At 41.3% G+C, this 23,196-nt stretch overlaps 1 protein-coding gene across 1 annotated transcript in view; it reads left to right on the top strand.

Annotated features, from left to right (window-relative positions):
- Positions 1 to 2,105: 2,105 nt before the first annotated feature.
- HDX (highly divergent homeobox) overlaps positions 2,106 to 23,196 on the top strand; it is a 202,972-nt gene continuing 181,881 nt past the window's right edge. Inside the window, 3 exon segments of the mRNA XM_030209754.1 lie at positions 2,106 to 2,187; positions 3,780 to 3,954; positions 7,583 to 7,644. The gene's annotated coding sequence lies outside the window, so the exon portion shown is untranslated.

Below are 23,196 nucleotides of genomic sequence, written 5' to 3'. Positions count from 1 at the left end.
CATGCGCTAATTTGGGTGTCTCTATCATCAGATCATGGTAATTTTTAGCACACACACTAAAAGGTTAGTGCAGCTTAGTAAACAGGGCCCTAAGTTTTGGATGTACTTTGTATAAGTTGTTGTTTACTTTTGCAATCTGTGTATGGATGCCTGTTCTGGTGTATACATGTGATAGTATCTGAATAATGTCTATACTTACAGATATGATTTCTGAACATGCAGCATCATTTAAGGACAGGCTTTTAAATGCCCAGTTGGGTATATATGCTAATCTCAACTTTGTTAAATATGACATATTCATCTATTTGCTCCCATGATATAACTGAATTCTATTATTTTGTCTCACTGTATTTTCAAAAGTAAGACACATTGAACCTGACTTTACTTGGGATAATAATATGTAACTTTAATTAACAAATGGGACGATACCACTATCTTTGAAACAAATATAATTTTACCATCCAAAGTGGCTCAATCAACAAACAGTTGCTCATTCAACTTATTGTTTCAACTATTTAACTTTTTATAAACTTTTTTTGTTTCAACTATTGTGTATATATGCAACCATATGTATAAAGAAGGAAAAAAGACTCTGTATTCCCGTTTTCAGTACATATTAGTGCCTGTTACTTGGGATAAAATCTTCATTAGCTCACAAAACCTTCTGTTATTTTTAATCAACAAAACCAAATTATTATGACAACACTTACTTTTAGTGTCGTCCTTGCCGTTGCAATTTAGTTTCACTCTAAATATGCCGACGGGGTCCCGTTTCGCCGTGCAGGCTTTCTCAAGGGAAACCATCTGTTGCTACGATGTCAATCTGATTCAACAAACAAAAGTATGAATTAGCTGCTGCGTTAGTGCCACCCTCCTGCCTGCAATTCATGATCTGCCCTTCTAACTTACTTATTCAGCCCTGCCGTGCTCACTATCTGAACAACGCTATCCTTCAAAAATGGCACCTTTATGCTACTCCACTATGATGTCACTGTTCTCTAATTGGCTCTAATATGTAACACCAGGCTTCACAAGGCAGATTACAACAGTTAAGAGAAACCCATCTGGGAACAGGATATCCTCACTGAAATTTGGCCATCTGCATTGGATAGAACAATGTAGAAAAATAAGCACAAAATAGAGTTTATAACTGCTGTTCTACTAGCTACAATAATTTTTTAAGCTGTTTAGTGATATTCAATTTTTTCCTTAATCATTTTTATTGAGTTTTTGCACATCATACTTATTCTATTTCATTGATGTTTACAATTCGGCTTACCTTATTACACTGTTTTTGTACTAAAACTCATTGTTCAATTTTTAATTCATGATATTTGTATCTACATAAGGAAACTTTCACATACATTAAAAAGCAGTCAAACAAGTAAAAAAAAAAGAAAAGAAAATATTTGGTCCTCCACCTTTTAGGGCACTGCTTATCCAGGTTTAGTTTTTTTTTTTACAGATGAACAACGAATAGGTAGGTCCTTTATTTCTAATAATCTTTTGCTATCGTTTAGCGTTTGCTATATTGTTAAGGCTGAACTAAAAGCTCCGCCTACTGGCTTCGGCCCATATAATGGACTAGATAGGCTCTCACTCCGTCTCCTGTTTTCATCCAACCTCCTCGGTCTAGGAGATGCTTCGCAGGCCAGTGATGTTGGACACACGTAAGTCTCTCGTAAACTGTGGCTCAAGAAGGAAAGGGATCTCAAAGATCGGGTTCCGCGACCTTCTTCCAGACTACTGCAGGACATCCCAACAGAGGTCGAAGCCGGCCCGCCGTATTACGTCTGCAAGTACAATGGGAAGCAAAGCAAAGACTCGACACCCACCCGCAGTCTGGTATCTTTCCCAAACCCAACACCCCGCTTCCCCCTTCGCGTCCTGGCACCCCTCCATCTCACACTTCCACTCCAAACATGTCTATGAGACCCCTTCGCCTTTACAGCAGCAGCTGCTCAACTCAAGCTGCCCACGACCGACCAACCAACCAAACACTTTACTTCTGAAACATCCCGCCCCCCTGACGCAACGCCTTTCCCTTTGTCGTTCCGCCTTGCCGAAACAGCCACAGGAAGTCGCATGAGAGGGGGCGGGACGGCCGAACGAAAGCATCGGTGTCGGTTGTGGGGCAGCTGTATGAATTGCTGCTGTTGGCCGGCGGCCTAAAATGCAGTCTTGAAGGTAGGATGGGAGAGCGGGGAGTCCTGTGAAGAGGGAGACATTTCGGACCGCAGTCGGCGTAGGGGGAGTGGAGTGGAATAGCCCGGGGCCGTGGATAGGGAGGAGAGGAGAAGACATGCTGGACCGGACAGAGAGAGAGAGTGGAAGGGAGAGGTGCAAGACCGCCGGGGGGGGGGGGGGGGGGGTTCTTGGTCCTGGAATGTGTGTGAAGATGGGGCGCTGAGTGTGTGAGTGCAGGCAAATTTATAAAATATAGCGTTTACGAATTAAGAAACATGTTTTGTTTTGGATGGCAAAATTGAAAGGTTTAAGACTGGAAGTATTTGTATAAAACAGATTATAAAAGTAGGAATGTATTCCTTAGTGTATAAGACGGTCAGCAGTAGGTAGTTGTAGAAATGTGGAAAGCACAAAGGTATTTGCCTTCATTATTTTTTCTCTAATTGCCCATCCATGGAAATACCATGCCTCTTTATAAGGATTCTCTGAAGCCATGGCTTTGTCAGCTTTCCCAATTTTAAGTAACGGCTCAATATGGGGCCTTTTTTTTAAATGAAAGTGCATTAAGCACTTAAGGTCCCTTTTACTAAAGCTTAACTTGCACTATCTGTGGCCCATAGGTATGAAATGGGATGTTCAGGATTTAGCACGTTCAAAGCTTTAGTTAAAGGGATTTTTAATGTCTGGAGAACAAGCAACTGTATTAAGGGGTTTTGTGGTAGTTTGCTTATTAACTTGTATTAGTTTTTTTTTTTAATAACTTTTTCTGCCAAAGGGTGTAGCATGGGCATGGAAGCACACTATTAATGTGGGAACCGTTTTACTACCTCCTAAATAGAAGGTGGTATAATAATGGAATGTCCCCAAAGGTTCCGTGTAAATGTTGCAGCTGCTACATAGTAAAAATCCCACATTATGTCTTGGCAACTGCAAATTTTACCGCTGTTTAGTAAAAGGGCCCCTATATCTAAGTATACTTGTTGCAAAAGAGGGCTGAAATGTATCTTCGAGGGCCCAGGTCTTTTAGTCTGGAAGGGCTTCTTGCCTCCATGCATATCTTCATTGTAAACTCTTATGCCTGATTGGACCAGAACGTTCAGCAGCTTAGTGAGAGACCTGTTTCTTGCTTTTGCAGTGCTGTCCCCCCCCCCCCCCCCGCCTTTTCGTAGGGAAGCAAATTGGATTGAAGCATCTAGGATGACAAACTAGTGTGCTACCTTTGTCAAGGGACCAATTGATATATCCAGTCTTACCAGTAGAAGTAGTACCTGTAAAAAAAATAATAATAATTAATGTACTAGAAAGAAACTTGATTCAGGTTTCCTTTTGTAATTTGTTTTTTTTTTGGCGGGGGGGGGGGTGGGGGGGGGGTGGAAATTTGGGCGAATTGTAGAATGGCTGGGGCAGCCAAATACCATAAGATCTTTCTGTGGTTTATTTAGTTTTTAATTTTGCAAATAAATCAATACTTTAGCACAAGGAGGTTGCCTTATTTGTGTCTTATGCATGATGGATCTTTTGTGTTTTCAAATGTTTCTGTAGCCATTAAGCCTGTGACTCTTAATTATTCATGAATGTTGTTAATACTACAGGTTTGGAGAGAGACTATTGCATTCTGGGAATTAAAATACTGTGAAGTCTTCCATGAATATACCTGGGACATTTCTAAAAATGCCTGTTTTGCCTCCATATGTTGGTGTATGTGCACAGTGGGAAGAATCTTGCCACTATCCAGCGTCATCACACTGGCATAAAAACCGGTAACAGGTATCTCATATACACAAAGGAGTGAAAAGCTAATTGGTGCATTCTTTCTTCATACAAATTGTTTTACTTGTTTTGTCTGTTCAAGCCTTCTTTTTTTACCATCATTTGAAAGCTTAACTTTGAAATCTTTTCAAATCCTTGTATATATGTATATTTATTTTTTCCATTTTCCTTTTTGGCTGAAAGTGTTTTGTTTAGCCAAGTGACTTTGAATGTGGACAAAGTAATGATAACATAGGCTTTCCTCGTACTTGCGCTGGAATGCAGGGAATGAATAAATTATTCTTATTTTATACCACATGGACTGTCATTTTAATGGAAAGGGGAACAAGCTAAGAGCAGAAAACAATCCCCAAGTCATTTTTAAGTTGTGGCTACATACAAATCAGCTTGGTATAATCATGCTATGGAGTTAATGTTTTAGTAGTAAATCTGGGGACATGAAATAATGCACTTATTTGACAGTTACTGCAGAGAGGTTAATTTTTAGCCTACATTCCAAGGGAGTGAATGAAGGGGAGGGTGACACATATATAACTTTTGTGTTTGGTGACGTTAGGGGAATCCGTATATATTGTTGACAGGTGTATGTGCGCTCTGGACGTTCTTGCTGACGTTAACATAAAAAATGCTCTTTGGTTAGTAGAGTGCAGCAGTTCATGTACTATTGGAGGCAGTAACTGCTCAAATGTAATTTCTGAATCTTGTAAAATTGACTTTTTTATCTGAAAGAAAGTAATTACTGCAGCTTATTGAAAAACAAAGTTCTAATTTTTCAACAAGTTGTCTCCAATAAGGTTTAAGTTTTGCAAAAGAATCATGATGTGTAAAGTAGTCTGTCCTAACTAGTTTATTATTTGTTTGTGAAAATTTAATTTAAGCATTGGTGTAACAGGCTTGAAGTCTTCATGCAGTAGTGTCTTTTAGCAAAACAGTGACACAAGTTGCTAAATGGTGTGTCTTCATCCAGGATTTATTCCTCCTCTGTTGTTGTTAACTTTTTTATTTTAATTATATTCTAACTGTTAAGATTTAAATTAGATTGAGCTCTGGGGCTCTTGCTCATTCTCCCCCCCCCCCCCCCAATGAAAGAGTCTCCACATCACTGATAGTATCATAGAGCAGAGTCGTGCTTCAGTAAATGGGAGTAAAGCAAAAGTGTTCTGGATGTGTGAAAACAGACTGGGTTGCTTAACCAGAGTGATGGAAGATCACCGTCTGTCTGAATCGCACATAATTAGTTTTGAGGCAATTCCATAAACTGGTGTGTAGAAGTATATGCCACTTTTGTACTTTTAAAGGCACCATTAATTGACAGGCGCCTATATGCACTAGTGCTATTCTATAAGATAGTGTCTTAGTGCCAAGGAGCCTAATTAAAGGTGGTGTACAAATGGGCGGAGTATAGGTAGGTCATGGGTGTTATGTATGTAGTTTATAGAATACTATAACTTATGCATGCCACTTGGCATACTAACTTACATCTGCCATTGACATCCCATAAGAGGGCTTGCCTAAATGTGGGCATGCTAATGCTGACATTATGCTAGTATTCTATAATGGAATCTTGGTGCTAAGATGCCATTGTAGAATTGGCGCTAAGCACATGACATTGGAGTGCTAAACTGAGGTGTCGGTTTATAGAATTGCCCCGATTGCTTTCTCCCGCTACATTGTTACGTTGTGGTTACACTATTTTGAATGTCCAGTTTCTTCTTTACTGTCTTTTACTTTCTGCTGGTGATGAGCATTACCATTTTAGATCCACAGAAACAAGGGTTTTCTCTCCCCCCCCCCCCCCTGTAATTCTAAATATAGGAGCTTCAAGTGTGTATTATTGGATCATTTTGCAAGTGTGCATTTGTAATGGTATACATTTTATTGTTTTTTGTGGTATGGGGATAAACCTCTAAGTAATTCATGTACAATTAGATCATGTTTGACATCGTAGGCATTCAAAGGAGATAGGCCAAGTGTGGAGGTGAGGAGTTATTCCGTCCCCCCTCCCCCCTTGAAAAATTTTCTGTGGGCATGTAACTTTTTTTTTTTTTTAAAGTAGGATACACTCTCTGTAGAGGTAGAAGGGTTCATCTTCAGAGGCTGCAGCAAAAATTCACTGTGGTTTCTGGAAAATGGGTTCATGGGATTGGGATCAGTGATAGCTGGGGGGGGGGGGGCATAAAGGGTCATTCACGCCCATACTTGAAGAAAAATCAGTCCACATTTAAGGAGTTCATTTCAATCCAGTTAAAGTTTAATGGAAAGGAAAACCAAAAGTTTAGGGTACAAAAGTCAGACAAACCAACCCTCAAACTTCTTGAGCCTCTTTTCATGGACCCTGAGTAAACTGAGTCCTTTTATTGTTTTTTTTTTTTCACTTACAAAATTCACTTCAGTACCTCTCTGAAGAACAGTGTCCCAGAACCAGGATCCTATCCCGCAGACACTCAACTTCACAGAGTCCAGGAGATCCCTAACTTACTCCCAAAATAAAACTGGAAAGAGAGACTTCTTTTCCCTTCCTACTAAGCACCTGATAGCCCTTTCTCCTCCAGCTGCATCCCTCTGTTCTCTCTGGGTGACAACACCCAAAGGCTTAGCTTGCTTCTTTTATAATCCTGCTCCCACCTTGGTGTGATAGAAACATTTTCCCCAAATGTTTTTCACCATCCTGGAAAATTCCCAAGTTCCATAGATGGAACGTTAAAGGAGCCCAAGAAGTTTACTCATTCATATCTAAGGGAGCTCTGCTCTTTTTATGAGTTATTTACAGAAGTGGAATAGGCAGGGGTTTTCAGACTTCTTTTATCTTGAAGGTTGGTTTGATCTGTTCAAATTTAACTGCTAAACATATGAATATGTCCTACTGTGTTTAAGTATATACTAATTTTGTTAATGTGGAGTATTAGTAGCAAGGTCCTATTGTATAAAATAGAACCTGTGGTAAAATGTACATTAAGGGATTGATAGTTATCAAAGTTTTTTTTTAGATCTGTATTGATGTGGGTTTGAGTTATTACAAAGAGGGAAGCATGATACACACAGATTGAGAAACACTGGTATACAATACAGTATAGGCTTTTTAATAATTATTTTATGGTGGTTCTTTATTTGAAGTTAAATGTATGCCACATGCAACTGAAGAAACTTTGGATAATGTGGGAAACAAATGTCAATAAAATGAAAACATTTCAGAGTCAAAGAGCTACTGAGGATGTAAGTTGAGCCTCGGTTCCACCCAGTTTTGTTCTCCCTCCTCTCTCAACTGTTTTTCAAAGGCATGGACTACCACAGAAATGGTGGTAACCTTCTTGCCCTCTCCAGACAAGGATTGTGTGCCATCCTGTGGTGCACCAGATCCCATTGGACAGCAGACATTAATCTGAGTTATGGGACCAAGTCATGCTGTCTTTTTTTTTTTTTTTTTATCCCTAAAACATTAGCTTGGGTTTTGCTTTAGATATTCTCTAATGTACTGGGACTTTGATAAGGTCCTTAAAGCAGCACATGTGACCTGTTACTTTTCTTACCCTGTTTCTTGTTTTATCAGGCTCTTAACTAGTTATACAGATTGTTTGACAAATATGTAACAAAACTGTTTTACCTCGGGCTTTTCTTTTGTTGTCAGGAAACAGCCATTCTGGTGGTTGTGGCTGCTGATTGGTGATCTCCCACAGGCAAGAAGCTCAGGTAAGATTATAGCACAGAGCTAGCATAGAGGAGTTAATTTTTATAGCATCATTGGCAAGAGCATAGCCAGCAGAGTCTTCAGATGGGTTACACCCAGCAGTTTGAGAGTTCAGTTGAGTGATTCTCATCATCCTTGAACAACATGATCAGTCTGTTTTTCAGAATATATGCATGAAATGGAGTGGCATACAATAAAGGCAGTACATCTGTGCACTTTGCCATAGTATTTGCCTTCTATTTTGTATAGATTACAAGGGTGTGATTGCTGTTTGAGACTGTAGTCTTATTTCCCCCTTCTTTTATTTAAGGCTTCGACCTACATCAGTAACGAAGCTGCACAACTCAATAGAATGTGAAAGCATTCATGTTTTACTTATAACAACAGTTGCAACAGTTTACTCATAACATATAAGAAAGGGTTCTAGATTTATGTAGTGGATTTATTTGTATTCTGCAGGTTGTGCTGAGAAGCACTTACTACTGCTCGACAGAGCTCACAATCTACTTAGGACAGTCAAACGGGACAAATAAGAGATAAGGGAATTACTAAGGTGGGAATGAACAAACATGGATAAAGGTGAGCCGGTGGATATTGTGTATCTCTATTTCAAAAGGCGTTTAGCAAAGTACCTCATGAAAGACTCCAGAGGAAATTGGAAAGTCATGGGATGAGAGGTAGTGTCCTATTTTGAATTAAAAACTGGTTAAAAGATAGAAAAGAGAGTGAGGTTAAATGGTCATTAGGTTTAAATGGTCAGTGGAGAAGGGTAGATAGTGGGGTTCTCCAGGGGTCTGTGCTGGGACTGCTGCTTTTTAATGTATTTATAAGTGATCTAGAGATGGGAGTAACTAGTGAGGTAATTAAATTTGCTGACAACACAAAGTTCTTCAAGTTGTTAAACTGCAAGAGGATTGTGAAAAATTACAAAAGGACCATATGAGACTAGGAGCCTGGGTATCTAAATGGCAGATGATGTGCAAAGTGATGCACGTGGGAAAGAGTAACCCAAATTATAGCTACATAATGCAAGGTTCCACATTAGGAGTCATCGACCAGGAAAGAAATCTAGGCGTCGTCGATGATACGTTGAAACCCTCTGTTCAGTGTGCGGCAGCAGCTAAGAAAGCAAATAGAATGTTAGGTATTATTAGAAAAGGAATGGAAAACAAAAATAAGGATGTTATAATGCCTTTGTATCACTCCATGATGTGACCACAGCTCGAATATTGTGTTCAATTCTGGGCGCAACATCTCAAAAAAGATATAGTGGAATTAGAAAAAGTACAGAGAAGGGCAATGAAAATCATAAAGGGGATGGGAAGATTTCCCTAAGAGGAAAGGCTAAAGCGGCTAGGACTCCTCAGCTTGGAGAAAAGACGGCTGAGGGGAGATATGATAGAGGTCTATAAAATAATGAGTGGAGTGGAACAAGTAGACATGAATTGTTTGTTTACTGTTTCCAAAAATACCAGGACTAGGGGGCATGCGATGAAGCTACAAAGTGGTAAATTTAAAACAAATCTGAGAAAATGTTTCTTCACTCAACATGTAATTAAACTCTGGAATTCGTTGCCAGAGAATGTATTAAAAGCAGTTAGCTTAGTGGGGTTTAAAAAAGGTTGTATGGCTTCCTAAAGGAAAAGTCCAGAGTTCATTATTAAAATGGACTTGGGGAAAATCCACTGCTTATTTCTAGGATAAGCAGCATAAAATGTGTATTGTACTTGTGACCTGGATTGGCCACTGTTAGAAACAGGATGCTGGGCTTGATGGACCTTCGGGCTGTCCCAGTATGGCAATACTTATGTACTAGATTTGAAGACTGCCAGAGATGGAGCTTGACTTACCAGCTCAGGAATTCTATTCCAGGCATATGGTGCAGCAAGATAAAAGGAACGGTGTCTGGAGTTAGCTGTGCAGGAGAAGAGTGCAGATAAGAGAGATTTACGTAGTGAACGGAGAGATAAGAGTGGAGAGGTACTGAGGAGCTGCAGAGCGAATGCACTTGTAAGTCAATAAGGGGAGTTTGAACTGTGTGCAGAAATGGATGGGGAGCCAGTGAAGTGACTTGAGCAGAGGGCTAATACGAGCATAGCAACACTGGTGGAATATAAGTCGTGTAGCAGAATTTTGAACAGATTGAAGAGGAGAGAGATGGCAGTTGCAGTAGTCTAAGCGAGAGGTGATAAGAGTATGGATATGGGTTCTTGTAGTGTGCTGAGAAAGGAAAGGACAAATTTTGGTGATATAGAGAAAGAAATGACAGATTTTAGCAGTCTGTTGAATATGTACAGAGAAGGAGAGGGAGGAGTTGAAGATGACCCCAAGGTTATGAGCTGATGAGACAAGGAGGATGAAAGTGTTATCCACAGAGAGAGAGAATGAGGGAAGAGGAGAGGTTGGTTTAGGGGGAAAGATAAGAAGTAAGACAAAGGCGTTGAACAGCCCATTCAAGTATCTTGGATAGGAAAGGAAGGAGGGAGATGGGGCAATAGTTGGAAGGACAGGTAGGGTCCAGTGAAGGTTTTTTAATGTGACTACAGCATGTTTGAAGGCATCAGGAACAGTCATAGTGGAAAGTGAAAGATTGAGGATATGATAGAAGGGATGACAGTAGATGGGTGGGAATAGGATTAGAGGAACAGGTAGTTTTGAGGAGGAAAGATAATGTGCAGTTTCCTCTTCAGTGATTTCAGAAAAGGAGGCAGGGGCTGAAGGAGGGTTGAGAGAATGGACTAAGGGAAGGAGAGGTGGAGGTGACTTGGTTGAGAATTCAAGTTTAATCTTGTGAACCTTATCATGAAAGTGCTCAGCCAGAGTCTGGGGAGAAAGTGAAGGGGGAGTTGGAGGTGAAGGCACTTGCAGGAGAGAGTTCAGGGTGGCAAAGAGATGTCGAGGGTTTGAGCCAAGAGAATTTGTCTTGGATGTAGTAGCCCTGTTTGTCAAGTAAAAGAGCAGACTGGAAGGAGGTCAGCATGAATTTGAAATGTATGAAGTCAGCATGGGTACAGGATTTCAGCCAAAGGCGTTCGGCAGAGTGGGTACAGGAGCATAGGTAGCGGATTCTAGAGGTCAGCCATGGCTGGGGTACGCCTTACAGAATCGGGAACGGGAGGAGTGAGAGTATCCAGAACAGAGGAGAGAATAGTATTATAGGAAGAGACAGTCTCATTGACAGACTTGGATAACATAGTGGTTGAGAAGAGATTTGAAACACTGGAGGACAGAGTAGAAAGTTCAATAGCCTGAAGATTCCTAAATGTATTGGTTGAGATTGGATGGGACTGGGGTGGGGAGGCTGTTTGTGTGAAAGTTATCAGATGATGGTCAGAGAGGGGAAGAGCTGAGGCACAGAAACTGGAGAGTGAGCAGTTTGAGAAGGAAAGATCAAGACAGTGGCCATACTGGTAAGTGGGGATAGTGGAGCACAGTTGAAGATTGAAAGAGGATGTTAAAGAGAGAAGCATAATAGAGGGATCATTAACATGAATGTTAAAATCCCCAAGAATGAGGGAAGGAGATAAAGGTTTAAGAAAGAAGGAAAGCCAGGTGTCAAAGAAGCAGCAGAGCAAGGAAAAGCAAATAGGATCACCGGCTTCATTAGCCATCTGCAGAAAGATTCTCTGGTATCGGGCAACTTGAAGTCCTCACATGTATTAACTGATAATTACATCTTCAGGCATTGCACAGAGCAGAGCAAAGTGAACCACTTTCTGGTTTAAACTAGCATGATCTAGAGTGCCTATACTTGCTCATTGCTCAGCTTGCAGTGTTAACAGTTCTTAAACAGAATGCACTGTTTGCATACCCTACATAATTTTAGAGTCCCTTATTAAAGTGGGTTACATATGCAGATATCCACAGTGTATATGCATGAGCTAGATCTTGAACAACAGAGTGGATCAGTTGGTCCATGAGGACAGGGTTGAGAACCACTGAAGTAGAATTCCTAACTCATTCTTTGCATAAGAGGAAAAGACATAAGTGCTGAATGATGTCCTTTGTTGCTGAGCTGTTCTTATTTTGTGCTGTTTTCTGCAGTCCTCCTTTGGCAAGTTAAGTGGAAAGAAGAGTAAATCAAGTGAACCATTTATAATAAAGTTTCCCCACTGGCAAAAAGAGCTATTTTGGAGAACAATAGTTGAGAGCTGATTAGCTATTTAACATTGTAAAGATACAAATGTCTAATTAGCATTGAGATGAAAATGTGCTTTCTGTCAATGTGTTTTAGAAAACAGAAGTGGAAAAGAAACCCTAAAAAATGTTTAATTCATAAATGGAAAGAAAAAAATCTGTGTGTGTAGCTTGTATGTGTGCATCTCAGAAGATTACTAGAATAACTTGTTCTGCAGAAGACAAATGTGTTTATCTGCTGGTGTGAACCTAGGACTCTTATAGTTCTATATCTGCCAACTAACAATTTCCTTCAAAACAGTTCAGGGTCACACTAAAGGAGGTACTTCTGTTACACTGCATGGCACTATTTTGTGGAACTCCTTGCCATAGGTTAGTGTAAAGGCAGGTTCAAAAGGGGATTAGACAAGATGGGACAATTGAAAGCCAGTAAAGATAACCGTGTGGAATGTGATGCCTAAAACCATGGCAACTGGATGGAGGAGACTGAGAATGAGATCCTTCATGTGTCTCCTCAGCATTTGCTGTTATCGGAGCCAGGAAGCAAGGGCGAAAGATGGAGGAGATTCTGGGTGGTAGAGGTGGGAGAGAGTGAGAGAATCAAGGGAAGATGCTGGATGATAAGGGGAGAGAGACAAGAGGAGATGCTGGATTACAGGGGGACAAGAGTGGAGATGCGGGATGATGGTGGAGGAAGGAGAATGGGAGGGTCAGGCTGAGAAAAGAGATGGAAAGCTGTAAGTAGGCGCACTACAGAGGGAGGGAGACCAGATAATATGAATGGAATATGAATAGATAGAGACAGAGAACATGGAAGAAAAGCTGAAGGGAACAGATCAATGTTGGAGTTGTAGTGGAGGAAGTGAAAGATAAAGGAGACAAAATGACAAATGGACAGGAGTCCCTTGGAAAGAAAGTTAGAAGGACAGCAAAACAGTAACCAAAAACTGGAATCAATACAAAAAAAAATTAAATGGCCAAATAGCAAAGGTAGAAAAAAGTTTTAATTTAGGATGAAGTAATTTGGTAGCCATGTTAGTCCACTTTAAAAATAAATATAAAGAAAAAAATGAAAATAAGGGGATACCTTTTAAAAACTAGGTTTTGAGGGCAAAACCACCTTCTTCAGGTCAGGACAGTATAGTGCTGTTGTAGTATAACTCGGTTATTTAAAAAACAAACAAAAAAACCCTCCAAACCGCTCTAATAATTTTCCTGTAATTTCTATTGCTCTTAATTCTCTTAATAAAATGTCGATTAACAGGTTGAATGCAGCTGTGAAATCCATCAGCATAATAAACCTTGTCTAATTGGGGTCTCAAATCTTTAATGCTATAAGTAAAGTTTTTCTATATTATCCTGTGACCTAAAACCTAATCTAATTGTATATTAGATGCTTGTCCAGTCTAGTTCATGAGAAAAGACCCTTCTCTTACTGATTGGTTAAATACCCAGCTTGATTCTGGAAGGTTCCCTGCATTGGCTGGGGAAATAGTTTTAACTCCCATTGTGAAAAATAAGAAAGGTGATGTTCAGAATATGGCAAGTTATAGACTTGTTGCGTCTATTCCTCTTTTGGTCAAAGTTAAGGAAGAATGGGTAGTGGAACAACTGAGTGATTATCTAGATAAATGTGGAACCATTCACGATTCATGCAGGATTTTTGTAGAGGATTCAGTACTGAAACAGTGGTGAGTTAAGAACCATAAGCATTACCATGCTAGGACAAGACCGAAGGTCCATTGAGCCCAATATCCTGTTTCCAACAATGGCCAATCCAGGTCACAGGTACCTGACAAGATCCCAGGATAGTAAAACAGATTTTATGCTGCTTATCCTAGAAATAGTGGATTTTCCCAAGTCCATCTCCTGTTTATAAAGGATTGCAACCAGGTGCATCAGACTATATTTCAAATCTCATAATCCCATATACTCCAGCCCCATATCTTGCTCGTCTCAACACCTCTTACAGCTTCCTTCCCCCTATGCTATACAATTGGACATCACACATGAAATTGCTTTTTCATATGCTACTCCTAAACTTTGGAATCCTCTACCTGTCACTATTAAGTAACAATCTTCCCTTCCTGACCTTTCCCTTTTTTTTTAAATCCCTCAAAGCCTGGCTATTTGAACAAATCTTCTGTCCTTAACTCCTTTTTTTTTTCTTTTGTAAACTGCTTTGATGCTGTATATCAAGTGTTTGTAATGTCTTCCTGTTACCCACAGTAAGGTTTAGAAACTTGTATATTCATCTAAGTATGCTATCTGGAGTTGTGTTGGACCAAAGAAGGAACACGGTAAAACTGACCTCTATAATGAGGAGATTGTGCAGGTGATTAAGGGAGGATAAGCATAAGGTTTTAAAAATATAGAAAATGACAACAAATAAAGACCATATTGTTGCCTAAAAGCAAAAGTGTTGTATGTGCACTTGATTGGAAACTGAGAAAATGAGAAGTGAAGCTTAATGTGCTTATTGTAAATCACCTATAATATATCAACTATTAAGCTGAGGGCTAAAAAGCAGTGTACTGAAATACCTTATTTCGAGCAAAAATTGAACATACGCCCTTCTGTACCCAGCAGTGAATTCTACAATTTCTTCCTGTCCGTTAGAGATCCACTATGCTTATAATTTCAGAAATAGTTCTATCTCCTTCATGTTTTCTGGGAGTCTTCCATGCAACTACCACCCTTTCTGTAAAGAAATATTTTCTTAATCTGTACCTTTTCACTTTTATCTTATGACTCCTTATGCCAGAGCTTCCTTGGTATCTTTGTTCATCCGTCTTCTGATCCTAGTAGATTACCTAGTTAGTGTAGGTGATCACTAGAGTAGTGTAGGCAGTCAACTTTATACAGCCGAGAATTGGAATTTATTTTTGCTAGCGCAGTGTAGGCACTGATAACTAAAGACAGATTGTGACTCAGTTGGCCCTTATGATCTAATATCTATTAGGTTTTAGGGTGAGGTGGATGGGTTAACATTTTATTCTGTTGGACAGATCATACCTGCCAGACAGGTCTCAAATTTCTTAAAACAACAAGAATGGTGGCTTTCATAGGCTTACCAATTTATCAAGTCACGAGCCTTCGAGACAAGTCTGCTTTGTTAAATCCTTAACTAGGTGTGCAGTGCCGTAGCGAGGGCTAATGGCACCCGGGGCGGGTCGCCACTGGGCCCCCCCCCCCCCCCCCCCCCGCCCGGACCGCATTCTTACCTGCAGGAGGGCCGATCCGCCCCGAGTGCACGTCACTCGGAGCTGCGTCGGCCCGGCTGGTTCCCTGCTCTCTCTGCCCCGGAACAGGAAGTAACCTGTTCTGGGGCAGAGAGAGCAGGGAACCAGCGGGGCTGGCACCCCCCGAGCGCGTGCACCCGGGGCGGACCGCCCCCCCCTTCCTACGCCACTGATTCAGTGTTAAGCGCTTTTTGTGGCAGAGGATTTACGAAAGTTTTTATTTATAGACAGCTTCTGTGCAACTATCTTGGATTCTTTTTGTCACACACTGATTTTTGCACGTATTTTCCTATTGTTTTCCAATGTGTGACAGAATGCAAGAGTTTCTGTTCAACTGTCTATAAATCCCCTGCAATAAAAAGCCCTTAACTCTTGTCTCGAAGACAAAAGGCTTGTGCCTCAAGAATATTGGTTAGCAAGAGTTTTTTGTTTGGGTGTTATGATTTCTTGTGAGGTGTAGGACTTTGTGGGGTCAGGTTGTGACTTTGATGGTTCTCAGAAAAACAAAACAGATTTTGTGCATTACATAATGGGGGAATTCTTTAGCTTAGGAGGGAATACAATGGGTATCGACATAAATACATGCAGCGCCATTTTAGATATGTTGTAGAAGTAGGAATTGAGGTACTCATAGGCACCCAGAATGAGAGGCTTAGTCTCTGCAGTCTCAACCATGACCACCTCTGCCACCCTTGTGCTCCCGTGCCTGTCACCACTGCTGCTAAAGACCAGAAACAGTAGAAGAACATGAGAGCTGTAGGGCCACAGCCTGTGTACACGTGGCTGCTGACTCTGCTGGATCCACCTCTTCCTCTGACATCACTTCTTGTTCTGGAGAGGGCGTGCAGCAGAGGCTGCAACTCTATCACTGGTCCTGGAAAGCAGCAGCCACTGGGGGAGAGGAGAGAGTAAGAGAGACACCCTGATTGGAAGTTGTAGAGGAAGGAAAAGAGGGTGTTTGGATGGAAGTTGAGGGTGTGAGAGAGGAAAGATGTTGGATAGAAGAGATCAGAGATGGAAAGAGAGGGGGAATGTTGGATGGAAGGGAGGAGAGAGAAGGGGGCATTTTGGATGGAAGGGGGGATAGGGAGAAAAGGAGAAAAGTTGTATGGCTAGACAGCAAGGATAGGAAAAAGAATTTTATTTTGATTTAGGATAAAATAGTGTGGTAGACATGTTATTCGACACTAAGAAATAAAATAAGATAATCCTTTTTATGGACTGATATATTTTTGAGTTAGCTTTCGGAGGCCAAAACCTCCTCCTTCAGATCAGTACAGTATGCTGCTGTTATGTTATATTGTCCTGACCTGTGGAAGGATGTTTTAGTGTCAGAAAGCTAGGTTAAAAAAATAAGTAAAGTATCGCCTCATTTTTATTTGTTAATGTGATTAGGATACATTGGTTTTTGAAATGTACACTAGTATCTTTATATTTTGCATGATAGAGGGCCACGTGTCACTGTTTTCTTTTTCACTAGTGTTTGAATTTTAAGCAGAGTCTAATTTTTTTTTTTTAATGAAAGTTCAGTCTAACTTCAAGCGTTCTTAAAATCATAATAGTGTATTTTTAATAATATGAGTTGAAGCAAATTTGGTTTCAGTAGTTTATATTTGAATATACATCTGAGATATGTCTAGTTATATTCAAATCCGCCTTGAACCTTTAAGGTACGGGTGAACTATAATTTAGTATTTTTGTCTACGTATTTCTGTTTTTAGTTTGTGGTTACTTATTCTGTACTTGGTGAGGGTCTGTCTGTGTTCTGCACCTGAAAGAGACCAGATTTTCTGTTAGGTTGAATGTATTTGTAGGATTGATCTGTACTAATCCAGCTTGTTTAGTTTTCCAATAGGTGTCAAGTCTCAAAATATGAGTCTGCTTCACCATTACTACAAAAACTTCACTGGTTGCCAGTCAGGGCTCAGATTATATTTAAATTATGCACACTTTTTAAGTTTTTAATGGATTAGCTCCTGAGTATTTATCTGATTTGGTAGTCTCTTCTCATAGAAATGGTCCTCCTTCTAATAGACTGGCATTACTACTACAGTACCCCAGTCCTAAGGGAGTAATTTATAGATCAGTTTTTAATGGTTCCTTTTCATTCCAATCTGTCAAGCACTGGAATGCTTTGCCTTTAAATATTCGAGTGTTGAGTAAATCTGAAAGTGTTGAGAGCTCTTAAAATGTACCTTTCTAACCAACTTAATGAGAAATGAAATATATTTTATGAATGTATTTTACTTGTATCTCTCTAGGTATGCCCAGTGATACAATCTTTTGTAGACCTCAAGGAGTTCTGTTGTGACTTTATGGGTTATAAGTGTCTCATGTAAATGTGTATTGATGTTCTTGTACCCAACTAGGAAAAGGCAGCTGCGTAAACATTGTGCCCATTGCAGTATTTACACTGCTGCCTTTTCCTAGTTATGCCCTTGTTTTGTGACTCCTAGAAGTTAGTATGCTATGGTGGAATTACTCTATAGTTCCTGAGTGGCATTTGTATCACTTCACAATATGTGTGGTATTGGATTTTGGATTTGAATATAGATCATGCCTTTCTCAGTAGTAGACCAAGGCCAGTTATATCCAGGTACAATAGTTATTTTCCCATTCATGGAGGACTTGCTGTTTTATGTCTGAGGCAATGGAGGGTTAGTGACTTACCCCAGATCTCAAAGATCAGTAGTGGGATTTGAGCCCTGGCTTCCCTGATTCTTAGCCTGCTGTTCTAATCCTTAGGTAAAGCTAATGCAGATAAATAAATTCTCCAAACATGTTTAATTACTCTAGGGTGGCCATTTGGTAACCTATCAAAAAAAAAAAAAACTGATAAGCAAATCATTTTATGGTTGCCTGTAACTACCAGGGCTGTGGAGTCAATACATCAAACCTTCGAAGACTCTATTTTTCTACTGTTTCACTCTGACTTCTACTATGCATAGTAATCCAAGAGAAATTTGATTAAACATAGGATGTTTCTTTGTATCAAATTAGGACTAATAGCCACAAAATATATTGAAGTTTGAACAGAGAACCTGAGCGGGAGGGAAAAAAGCTGTCAAACGAAATGTGCAATACACAGTTACACAATAATGATGATAACTCTTTGAAGAATTTATCCTCAGAAAAAGAATCGCCTCAGTCACATCCTCCTTCGCAGATGCCCTCAAATCTGATCGACTTATTTTCAGTGCAGTGAACAGCCTCTCAACCCTAACTTAAGTCGGTAGCAAAGCGGTAACCACCAGGCCAATATTTATTTATGTATTTATTGAAGGAATTCACTCACATATCTAACAATTTCAGGATATAATTTATATTTACCAGTACTTTAAATACTTTATACAGTGGGGGAAATAAGTATTTGATCCCTTGCTGATTTTGTGAGTTTGCCCACTGACAAAGACATGAGCAGCCCATAATTGAAGGGTAGGTTATTGGTAACAGTGAGAGATAGCACATCACAAATTAAATCCGGAAAATCACATTGTGGAAAGTATATGAATTTATTTGCATTTTGCAGAGGGAAATAAGTATTTGATCCCCCACCAACCAGTAAGAGATCTGGCCCCTACAGACCAGGTAGATGCTCCAAATCAACTCGTTACCTGCATGACAGACAGCTGTCGGCAATGGTCACCTGTATGAAAGACACCTGTCCACAGACTCAGTGAATCAGTCAGACTCTAACCTCTACAAAATGGCCAAGAGCAAGGAGCTGTCTAAGGATGTCAGGGACAAGATCATACACCTGCACAAGGCTGGAATGGGCTACAAAACCATCAGTAAGACGCTGGGCGAGAAGGAGACAACTGTTGGTGCCATAGTAAGAAAATGGAAGAAGTACAAAATGACTGTCAATCGACAAAGATCTGGGGCTCCACGCAAAATCTCACCTCGTGGGGTATCCTTGATCATGAGGAAGGTTAGAAATCAGCCTACAACTACAAGGGGGGAACTTGTCAATGATCTCAAGGCAGCTGGGACCACTGTCACCACGAAAACCATTGGTAACACATTACGACATAACGGATTGCAATCCTGCAGTGCCCGCAAGGTCCCCCTGCTCCGGAAGGCACATGTGACGGCCCGTCTGAAGTTTGCCAGTGAACACCTGGATGATGCCGAGAGTGATTGGGAGAAGGTGCTGTGGTCAGATGAGACAAAAATTGAGCTCTTTGGCATGAACTCAACTCGCCGTGTTTGGAGGAAGAGAAATGCTGCCTATGACCCAAAGAACACCGTCCCCACTGTCAAGCATGGAGGTGGAAATGTTATGTTTTGGGGGTGTTTCTCTGCTAAGGGCACAGGACTACTTCACCGCATCAATGGGAGAATGGATGGGGCCATGTACCGTACAATTCTGAGTGACAACCTCCTTCCCTCCGCCAGGGCCTTAAAAATGGGTCGTGGCTGGGTCTTCCAGCACGACAATGACCCAAAACATACAGCCAAGGCAACAAAGGAGTGGCTCAGGAAGAAGCACATTAGGGTCATGGAGTGGCCTAGCCAGTCACCAGACCTTAATCCCATTGAAAACTTATGGAGGGAGCTGAAGCTGCGAGTTGCCAAGCGACAGCCCAGAACTCTTAATGATTTAGAGATGATCTGCAAAGAGGAGTGGACCAAAATTCCTCCTGACATGTGTGCAAACCTCATCATCAACTACAGAAGACGTCTGACCGCTGTGCTTGCCAACAAGGGTTTTGCCACCAAGTATTAGGTCTTGTTTGCCAGAGGGATTAAATACTTATTTCCCTCTGCAGAATGCAAATAAATTCATATACTTTCCACAATGTGATTTTCCGGATTTAATTTGTGATGTGCTATCTCTCACTGTTACCAATAACCTACCCTTCAATTATGGGCTGCTCATGTCTTTGTCAGTGGGCAAACTTACAAAATCAGCAAGGGATCAAATACTTATTTCCCCCACTGTATATATTTCTTTTCTGGTTTTAATGAATTTTTATGCTGTACGCACCTGGTATGTAAACGTCCAGGCTCTACGTCATCAGATTGTGATCTAAAATACAGGTGAAAATTGAGATGCAATGCACGGCTTGCCTACAGATAGCAGTGATTCAGGGATAGGGTGGGATGGAATGGAATGGAGTGTGATGGGGCAAATTAGAATCTTTAGGGTGGGGAGGTTAACACCTACCTTAGCAATAAAGGGACAGTAGAGGCATTTTCATACACAGCAAGGAAGAACCCCTTCATGGGGTGTCTGGTGCTGATGCACCAGTTGCCTTCCCCTAGTGCCTCTGCTACTAATGGTAATATGCACTCTGAATATACTCCAAGGAATTGTGTGCCAAAAAAATTCAACACAAACCAAAATAATAAAAACATATTAAACAGAACAGTGTACTTTAACACTTCGCTCCCAGTCAGTCCTAGCTCCCCTGGCTCAGCAGCACTGTCAAAGAAATCTGGTAGTTACCATTGCTGTGGAATCAGAACTGTGGAGTCCGAGTTGGTAAAAATATACCAACTTCTATATTATGTTGTAAGTTTTATCATTTTATCCTTTTTTTTTTTTTTTTTTCCTGTTCTGGATTTCTAAATGTTATATATATAAAAAATAGACATTTAGAAAGCTGGCACACAACCGGTTATCTTTGCGATCTTATGTTCTTGATGCTGGAAAAAGCATCAAAACCGAACCGGGAATACTTACACTATACAGTACTAAAACTTTATGAAAAAAACTTTCATAAATCCTTTCAAAAAGATGTTCTTTATGTATATATAAATTAATATGTAGGAACAAACACAGACTCACTGGTCTTCAAAGTTGTCCAGGCATAAAATGATAGCATGACTCCATTGTTTAAAGTAGTGCCCCCAAGTGCCAAATAACATTTTTTTTTTATGTAACAGTTCTATAAACTTCTCACTTAACTCGCAAGATGAAATAAATAAAATGGGTCCCGACATAGTCCGTGTTTCACTGGAGCTGTTTCAAGACACCCGCTGTCTAATCTTAAATCCTTTGAATGTGAAAAGTGTCCCTCACGGCCACTCCCAGATCAGAGTCTCAGAACCATACATGATTGAACTTGGCTCCACAACCCACAATTGCACTCCATAGTGCCACTGGGCGAGGCTTTTGCTTGGTCCCAAGGGATCTCGCCTGAGGGGTGCAGGTCCCCATCCCTCTTTCTTGTTCACTCTGTGTGGGTGTTGTCCCCATGGGCTCCTTCTGCAACTCCCATGTGCCTAAATTCCCCCAGATTGGTCTGGGCAGCACTTTTCTCTTTTTTAGAGAATAAGGCTTTTTGCTGCTCCTGTCACTTAAAAAAAAAAAAAATTTAAAAAGCAGAGCAGCTCTGAGCAGGGAAATTCCCCACTTAGTGGTTGAGGGATTTCCCTGTAATTAGGAGGATTTCCCTTAATTTGCACCCCCAGAGAGCCTGGGATGGCATAGGAGCTGGATCCCTTTGGGAGGGCGGTTGGGGAATGAACATCGTCTGGAGACTCTTTTTTTCTCTCCCCCCCCCCCCCCCCCAAGGCATCGGGACCCCTTAGAGGTGCCAGGGCTCTAAATCACCTTTATACCTTCACTGCTTAGGTGGTTTAAAAATATCAGTAGTTCAGCAGTCACTAAGCTGCTGTGCCGATCCAGGGGGCTCGACGCTGAAGGAGTTCCATGATAAGAAGGTGGAGCAGTAGCTACGCCAGGCCTTTTCTGTGGGAATGTCCAGGCTACCGTTTTGTGACAGTTATGTGGCAAGGTTCATGCCACGGTGTATGCAGTAGCTCCCAGAGGTGACTCGCCTGGAGTCAGGGACAGCCTTTCTGGCGGACGCTCTGTACGATCTGGTCTACTTAGCTTCCCACTCAGTGGCCACATTGGTGGTTGGACACTGGTGGTTGTAGCTTTGCCACTGGGTGATGGATGTGGCTTCCAAAAAGCTATTGAGTCTGTTGCCCTTTAGGAGGTGGTGCTTGTTTGGAGAGGACCTGGAGAAGCTGCCCAGGGGTTGCGGCTTCTTTGCCAGGGGTTGGTAAACCTAGAGGATCCAGATCCCTTTTGTCTTATGGTGTGGTCATTAAAAGGCAGCACGTAGTTTTTACCCTGCTACTGTCCAGAAAAACCTCCACGTGCCTAGCTTATTTCAGTATAGTGTTTTTTTTAAATCTTGATGCGAGAATGGGTCTTATCCCCATGGAGGTCTTAGGTTCTCGATGTTTTAGGATTTTTGCAGCAGAGTCTGGAGCAAGGGCTCGCCTTGCGCTTCCTGAGGGTCCAGGTGACAGCATTTTCCAACTTTTGGGGAAGGTGAAGTACACCTCCCTGGCTCTGCACAGGGAGATGGCTCGATTCTCTTGAAGGGAGTGGTGCATGCACTTGTTCCCTCTGCTTTGTCCTTCCTTTTCCTTCATGGGACCTCAGGGCATTGTCAGGGGGCTCTGTTCAAGCCCTTGCTTCCATCAAGGACCTCGCTCTTTAAGACTGTGTTTCTGCTCGAAGGGTCTCGGAAATTCAGATTGTATCATGCCAGGAACCATATCTGTTCTTTGCGGAGGATTCGGTGACCTTGCATACAGTTCCATCCTTTCTGACGTAGGTGGTATCACTATTCTATGTGAATCAGGTGTGTTGGCTCTCCGTGGTAGGGGATTCTTTTCCTGTGCACCAGAGTCTCCACAAACTGGATGTTCAGAGGGTGCTTCTTCAGTACCTGAAGGAGACGAATGAGTTTTCGTCTCTCTGACCGTCTTTTTGTGCTCTTTCAGTTTGGAAGGATCAGGTGGCCTCTAAAGCGTCTGTTGCGAGGTGGATTAAGGCGGCCGTTGAGTGCCCCCTACGTCAGTATGGGCTGTCCGGTTCCTTAAAGACTGAAGGCCCACTTGACCAGTGCTCAGGTGGCATTCTCGACGGAGGCCCAGGCTGTTTTACCTTAGGAGATTTACAGGGTGGCGATGTGATCTTTGCTCCATTCCATTGCTAAGCACTACCAGTTGGATGTTCTGGCCAGGGTCCGTTTGGTACATCCAGCTGGTTCAGAACAGTGGAAGCTGACACTGAGGAGAAATTATACCTTACTTGATGATTTTTTGTTTCTTTAGTCAGCGTCACTGTTCTGAAATCCTGCCTTTGGAAGACATCTGCTCCGGGTTCTGGGTATGTTCTGTCTTTCCTATTAGAAGTAATTGAAG

Source organism: Microcaecilia unicolor, chromosome 7, assembly GCF_901765095.1.
Source record: "Microcaecilia unicolor chromosome 7, aMicUni1.1, whole genome shotgun sequence".
NCBI lineage: Eukaryota > Metazoa > Chordata > Amphibia > Gymnophiona > Siphonopidae > Microcaecilia > Microcaecilia unicolor.
Note: the sequence above shows the minus strand (reverse complement) of the source record. Positions and strands in the feature narration are given on the sequence as shown.